General features: G+C 39.3%; 1 protein-coding gene across 1 annotated transcript in view; it reads left to right on the top strand.

Moving 5' to 3' along the window:
• Window positions 1–7,500, top strand: part of acvr2ba (activin A receptor type 2Ba) — a 63,350-nt gene that overhangs the window by 1,893 nt on the left and 53,957 nt on the right. The gene's annotated exons all lie outside the window — the stretch shown is intronic.

Genomic DNA, 7,500 nt, shown 5'->3' with positions numbered 1-7,500 from the left:
ACTTGGCTGGGTTGGCCTCTCTTAGATGTGTAACACAGATTCTTGGGTCACGTGATGCTAAAGTAAGGCCATTTTTGTCCTGTAAAAAAGACCATGCTCAGGTTTGCTTAAGTCCTTGTCTTTTTTTGTGTGGCCTAACAGGTATTTGAAGTAGTGCAAGTATAAATGCCTTTAAAATGTCCTTGTGTATTGGTGTTGATACTTTCCTCCCATTTGAATGGGATGTGCCAGTTTCTCTTCATGCTGTGTGAAAATACAAGTCTAAGGACTAAGTAATTGGGAGATCTAGCAATTACTTCTATGATTAATTGATTAATCAAAAACATGCGATTCATAACAGCACAGCAAACATTTAATTGAACTTACTATATGTGGAATTTAGCTGCAAACATGCATACGTTCATGAGATCCTGCTGGTGCGGGTTTCCTCTCTTTCAGTGTTTTTTTTTTTTTCTTTTCTTTTTTTTTCTTCTTTTTCTTTTTCAAAAGCTGTTTAAGCGCTGTTAGCTCTGTCTTGACTGCTAAACAGCTTTATAATGATCTATTGGTTCTATATTTATCATTTATATTGTTAAGTAAACACAAACTATTAATTGAGAGCGTAAAATTTCAACTTACTATTTTTTAAACAATTAATCATGGCAGCGCTAAACAATAGTGGAACCTTTTTTGTTTGAAAGGTTCTTTAAAGATCCACATACTCCAACTTGGTAAAAGAAAAATCTCAATGTAAAGGACTATTTAAGCATATAAATGATGCGTTACGGTGTCATGGTTCTAGATATGACCATTCTCATTACTAGAAAACCCTAGAAGAAGCCCCTTTTCAATGGTGTGCTTTGTTGCAGTGTCATGCTTGTAACCCAGAGAGAACCACGCCAGCTGGCATAGAAAATAATTAGCTTTAAAACAAGATGGTGTGTGTAGTTTTAGAGGTGTTCTGTGCTGCACTTTGATACTGATCATAAAGAATGATTTATATGATTTTCAGCACAGCATGTTTAGTTCAAGACATTTTTATTAAATATTCCCACACAGAAATGTTCAGCAGGGCAAACTCTTGGCACTGCAGAGTTATCGTGGTCTATTTTCAGTATTCTGGGGGGCTTTCCAGGTGCTGCAGGTTTGTTTGAAACTGAAATCAAGGCATATCTTTGCAATCTTCATGTAATGATGCTGCACAGATTACTGACACTCTAGCCTTTGAGGAGGCAGAGGCTGCTATGACTGTACATGAAGCAAAGCAGTGGATTCATGAAATGTAATGGGAACAGAATATAGTAGTGGCAGTAAACAATTCGTTATTATAGAGGTTAACTAGTTACTGCTCTTAGTCCTGTGGTACTACATTAGGCTACAGCAGCTGTGAAATTAAAGCAGTGATTGACTGAAGTAGGGCTGCATCTTCATGTTTTCATGTTATGCTATTACCGTGTTAACTGCTAGTGTGTGTTGCCAGCTGTGGGCTAATTTTCATCAAAGTCGCCGAAGAGTCACTAGCTTTTCTTTTCCTCTTTTGGACAAGACTTTCATATTATGACGCCGTTTCTACAGCAGAGTAGCGCTCCACAACATATCATTTGCTGCTCTTTAGTGTGACATCAAACTTCATCAACCCAATATCTGGCGCTGTAACAGTGCATTGTGACATTGTGGTGTCGTTATGCAAAAATGTGATGATGTGCATCGTATAGAGTGGGTATTCACTGAATTAATGCAATCTAATGCACCTGCATTGTTTGAAAATCAAAGTTCGTGAGCGGTCAGCACCAGTCAACAAACAACCATCATTGTGTGAGCCATACAAAAAGACATGGATTCCGTCATTATTTTTCTTATGACATTTGTTCAAAAGCATCATAAGAGTTTTCACATCATGAGCCTAGTATTGCAGACTGAACTGTGGGGCTGAGCTTATCGTTGCGCCCAACTGATGTCGCAAATATAATATGCTAATGAGCCTTTTACCAGTCACTGAAAATTGTGCTCTGAGCACCTTCACATAAAAGATGTTTTGGGTTTATGTTAGAAAAAAGGACGTTCAATAGAACAGTTTTGGTCGGGGAAAAAAGGACCATGATGCATTATTAATTCAACATTTTTAATATGTTGCAAGGCATAATATGTTGCGGTTGTAATTGGTAGTAATATAGTAGCGATATGGTGTTTCGTCCATATTGTGCAGTCCAAAAGCAGGTTCTGCTTAAATTTCCATAATTTTTTTTTTTATTATTATGATCTGCTCCAAGTTCCTCAGCTGTGGCTTGTGTTTGAGCTGAATGTGGAGTGTATACTATTCATATTGTGAAGCAGGTCAGTGGGAGCGCAGTAGCAGGGCAAATGTTGGGACGATGACAACAAATCCCATTGCTGTGTCCTCACTCATTCTCAGATCATTGATGCTGGAATTGTAAATGGTTTTGCAATGCTGTGAGGGGCCCATAAAACTTGATGTTTTGGCTGCTGCCTGTATTGTGTAATGGGCTTTGCTGAATGCATTCCAAGGCAGCAGGAGGAGGGGAGGTGGGGACTGAAAGGCAAGGAGGGCTGTATGCCTTTTAAACACGAGTCCGTCCCTCCGAGGAAACAAAGGAGGCCTCTTTCTCTGGCCGTTCTGTCTGCTTATGATTCTACCTTTGCTGCTGTTCAGTTATGTCAGTGTGCTGCTTTCTCTGGCTTCCTATGCATGAAGGAGAGACTCTGTTTGGCTCTGAAAATGTACTGGAAAATAATCTGGCTGAGGTCGAGGTCGATGTGTTTGTTGAAGGTTGTAATCGTCAAATTTCACGATTACATTTATGATGCGGAAGTTAAAAGTATGGACCAACATTCCTTTAAATTGAGTATTTTTGGTTCTACTAGTTGCCAAAAAAGGCCACAACACCTGGTAATAGGGATGTACGATGACATCAGAAATATATTGGTATTGGCACATACTTGCTCAAAAAAGTCTGCAGTGGACAGATCTTTAGATTTGATATTCATATTGATCTGATATTTCAGAACAGTATTTGACGATTGATTTATTTACTTCAGAGAAGCAGATTTAGGTGACAGTACAGTCCTGGCCTAAAATATTGGTATTTTATTTAATTTACTGCATTTTTTTATCCCTCTACAAATAAATGTCAATTTCTCTGTAATACTAACTAATATGGCTCCAATTGTCTTTTATAAATGTTTCTGCATTAGCATTGACACATATGCACATGAAAAAAGTTAAGTAATTTTCATAAACACAAAATAAATTTAAACCAAGGATAAATAGTTTTGTCGCATCTTGAGGTAGTTGTTTGTTTTTGTTCAACTTCTGTGGTTTTCTCTTTTTGAATGTCACCAGAGGTCACAGTGAGATTCAAGTACATGCGTATATATTAAATCATAAATATTTTCTAGTTTTTGCTATATCTTTAACTGTCACATCAGGACTTCTTCAAACATTTTAAGAGCTTTGTATTGTATTGTATATTGTATTTGACTCTCACACCCCCATATTGATGATTGATTGATTGATTGATTGATTGATCATTAATATGCGTATTTGACACCTCGCAGTGTGTGGCGGTAATGGACTGAGGGTTGGCCTAGCTCACCCACACATTCATGATCGTGTCCATGTTACATGTTGGCGTGGGTGTACCCGCGTTTCTTGTGTGCGTGTTACCGTATGGAGAAAGACGAAGACGGTGCGTTGGTGAGGTCACAAACGCCGCTTGCCTGGTATAGCAGCTGAATCAGTGACGGTGCGATGTGTCTATATGTTTGTGTAAGCCGTGCTGCATTTTTCTTTCCCTTTTTCTTCCAAAGGCTTGGCCACATGGTCGAGGGGAGTGGGGGGAGGGTGGCACAGAGAAGATGCACAATTGCTCTCTGAGCTGAAACGGCCACCATTTAGCCGAGTTCCATTGCCACGCAAAGCATTGGAAGAGCACATCACCTCACTGGCTAATTTCCAGCAATGTACCTTCTATTTGCGTGTGCTTTCTGTCATGGAGAGATCCTGCAGTGTAAGGTTAGATAGAGGGGGAGGGGATGGAGAGAGGTAGGGAGGGTGAGAGAGAGAGAGAGAGAGAGAGAGAGAGAGAGAGAGCGAGAGAGAAAGAGGGGGAGAGAGAGAAGCATGGGGGGGGGGGGGGGGCACTGAGGGAATGGGGGATGGGTAGCCTCCAGCAAGAACAAGGATTTAAAGAGAGAGTGCATATATTCTCCTGTTGTGCATCAAAATGTTGAGCTGAAAAATACATGACACAGTCTCTTCAAGAGTGAAGCTTTTGGAAACGGAGAAGCATTTGGTTTTAGCTTATGGGGAGGGGGGGGGGGGGATCTCCACAACTGTTTCTCATTTAAAGTGAATGTCTTCCATAGACATTTATCTATAACATTAGCTAGGGTTCATATTTCAGCAGTGACACAAGTTATAGTTTCTCTGACTGATTCAAGCACGATGGCGTGATTTGGTTTACTTTGCCATGTGATTTATAAGCACTCCAATGTCCAGGTTTGCTCAGTGAAATGCAGTAAGTTCTGTATTTTGAGAAACATCTGAAAATGCCCAAAAGAGAAGAACAGAAACTGAGCTGAGGAATGTGCTCACGGTAGGTATGATCTGCACATCTTGATGAATTTCAGTTAAACCAAAGCATAGAAGTTCATTTTTTACCTCTTTATGTAGTTTTGTTAGAGGTGGAGGCATATTGACTGTAGAAACATGAACTTCAACAGAGCTTTGGCATGCAGATTTAAATGTGAGCCGTTTCATTTAGTGAGACCCCAATCCTTAAACAAGACAAGTCCAGCTAAATCAGACTTGACTACACATGCAGCCTGTGGGGAACGTTTGTGTGTCAACAATTGAAACCTTTGACCCGGGACTTTTGGGCTATAAATGGTGCTGGACACTCTTTGTGTATGTTTGAAAAGATGTTAGATCTTCTGAAAGTTAATGGTTGGGCTGTGGCATTAGGTTACCTGGCTAGGTAAGGGAAATCATTATTCTTTAAGTTGATGAACTGTCTAACTGCGATTAAATTGTAAGCAGGGGGAAAATGGTGGCCCTCCTTTATAACTAGTCATTCATTGTTGTCTTCTATTGTTGATGGGCTAAAATTGTAATATCATGGCCCATCAGCATTGTCCAGTGTAGGTGCAGAAAATGCGCAAAAAAAAAATGGGACAGACCAAAATTAGTTAGTGGTACTCCCAGGTTGATGACACATCTGGTCAGTGGTGGAAATCGGTCATTTCAGGAATGTTAAATATGACTGCGCTTAAACAAAACCCTGTCGTTTTGATTCACTCTTCATTCGTAATTCACCTTGAAATGACAGTGACGTCACAATTTGATACAATTTTCAATACAGCAAAAATAAGGAGTGCCTGAAGATGTGCCTTTACGTTGATTCCTTTCTCAGTCGGAGTGCTCAACAGCATAAAATACAGTATTTTACAGTAATGTGCTAGCCAACCTCTAGAGGTAGGCGATATGGCAAAATTGAAATCATGATAGTTAAGGAGTTTTTTAGAATACAGTGATTCATATTCAATATTTTACATACTGTGCTGCACTAAATCCAGTGACGCAGGACCTATGATACTCTCTAAGTTTTTAGGTACTGACCATTTCCACGTTATGCTTGGGAAAGCGTATTGTCATGTAATTTTATCACGGTAGCAAGCAGTATTGTCATATTGCCCATATATACCACCGTCTGAATTGCACTTTGTGGAGTGTGCATTTCGTCCCTGCTCTTCATTTTGAGGTTAAAATGAAGTTCTGTTCAGAGGAGGCAGATTCTGTCCGCACTGTGAGCTTCACTGTTTACTTAGTGTTGTACATGTGCAGTATAAACAGTATTAAAGGAGACATTCTACAGTTAAATGGTTGAGATGTGCACAGAGTCTATCAGTGGTTTGGTGCGAGATGCTCTGTTCTTGAGAAACTTACAGAGTCAGAATAGTTTACAGTGGTGGTGATGCCTGAAGAGTGTAATACCTCTAAAAGCTTCTTCTCAAAGTTATTACATAAAGTTATAATGCTGCATGATGTCTTATGTTGTCTTGCAGTAGTTTTGAGCAGGATTTCGCCTGAAACATTAAGACAATAAATCAAAGAAAGCTGCCAACTTTACACTCAAATCTCAGACGTGTGTAGATTCACTGCTGGTTTTGTACAGTAAATAAAATTTACATTGTAGACACTACAGCCCCCGGTGTCTATCGTCGTCAGTGTAAAAAAAAATCAGAGAGGATATGTTTCTGTAAAAGGCAGAAATCTTGTTAAATGGAATACTTTTCTCAAGTCTGTTGAATGGCATGTTCAGCACTTACCAGTAAATAAGCCACAATGTCTGGGTGTTTCTAATGCTTAAGTAGATTTTAAAAACATGTACTACCAGACAATACCTCTGAGCAAGTTTTTGTTGTTGTGATTTCGTGCCGTGACGTTCCCTTGGAATTCTTGCATGATCCTTCAAAAACGGAGATACTGTGAGCAAACAGAATGTAGATTGACATTGTTGAGTGCAGTCAGTCACTCATGCGTGCATTTAGTTTGCATTTGAATTATGACATGCTTTTTCAACATTGTTCAATGATCTTGAGTGTGGAGATCTTTGTGTATGTGCAGATGGGGCATCTTGAAGAATTCGCTTCCAATTCTAACCACTGTGTGAAAATTCATCATTCAGCTGGACTGATGGCTACATTCTTTCCAAGAAGCACTTTGCACGGTGCTGTAAAACCCTCTCAGTACATGGAAATCTTTTGGCGCAAATGCATTTTCATTGCTTGTTTTGACCGATTTAGCATGGAAAAAAGGCAGTGGAGTTCCTGGAAGTGTTGGTTATGTTTATGGAGTCATGGGGTTTGTTCACGGACATGTGAGTGTTGGCTCTGGATATGAAACATGATTAGGAACTGTGCTTAAAATTGTAACAGAAAAATATTTACCATTTGAATATATTCTGTAAACAGGTCATGCTTTCTCCCCCAAAAGCCTTACTCTCTGAAAAAGAATGCAGTTTTTTAGCTAAGTATAAAGAGATTCAAAATCACTGCATTTAGATGTGTTCTTTTAGAAGCACAAGTTGGCTGAAACCATGTGAAATGTGCTAGTACACAAACCAGCTGTGGCTTTTAGTTTCCAGCAACAGACTGCAGCCAAATAGATCCAAAACATTGACCCTTTGGAGTCAAATATGTTGTGTAAAAGACTCTCTTCAACTAGGAACAATTTGCAGAAAGATTATGAAACAAAATAGTGCTAGTCCTGTTTTGAAGGGGTGGTATTGTGAGATTTGTATGGTGTTTATATGGTGGATGAAAACCTTAGAGAATACTGTGAATGGAGTGGAGGTGTTTATCATGGGTTTGTGAATATCAGTTTGGTGAAATCCAGAATTTTTGATAAGCAGCGTTTTTAAATTGTGCCGTTTTGTGTGTGTGTGTAGCAAACATTAAGTACATTGAAAACCTTATTTTTCCTTCCATTTTGGCACTGCT

The sequence above is a fragment of the Pygocentrus nattereri genome, chromosome 3, assembly GCF_015220715.1.
Source record: "Pygocentrus nattereri isolate fPygNat1 chromosome 3, fPygNat1.pri, whole genome shotgun sequence".
Lineage (NCBI taxonomy): Eukaryota > Metazoa > Chordata > Actinopteri > Characiformes > Serrasalmidae > Pygocentrus > Pygocentrus nattereri.
This window is presented reverse-complemented; position numbering and strand designations above follow the sequence as displayed.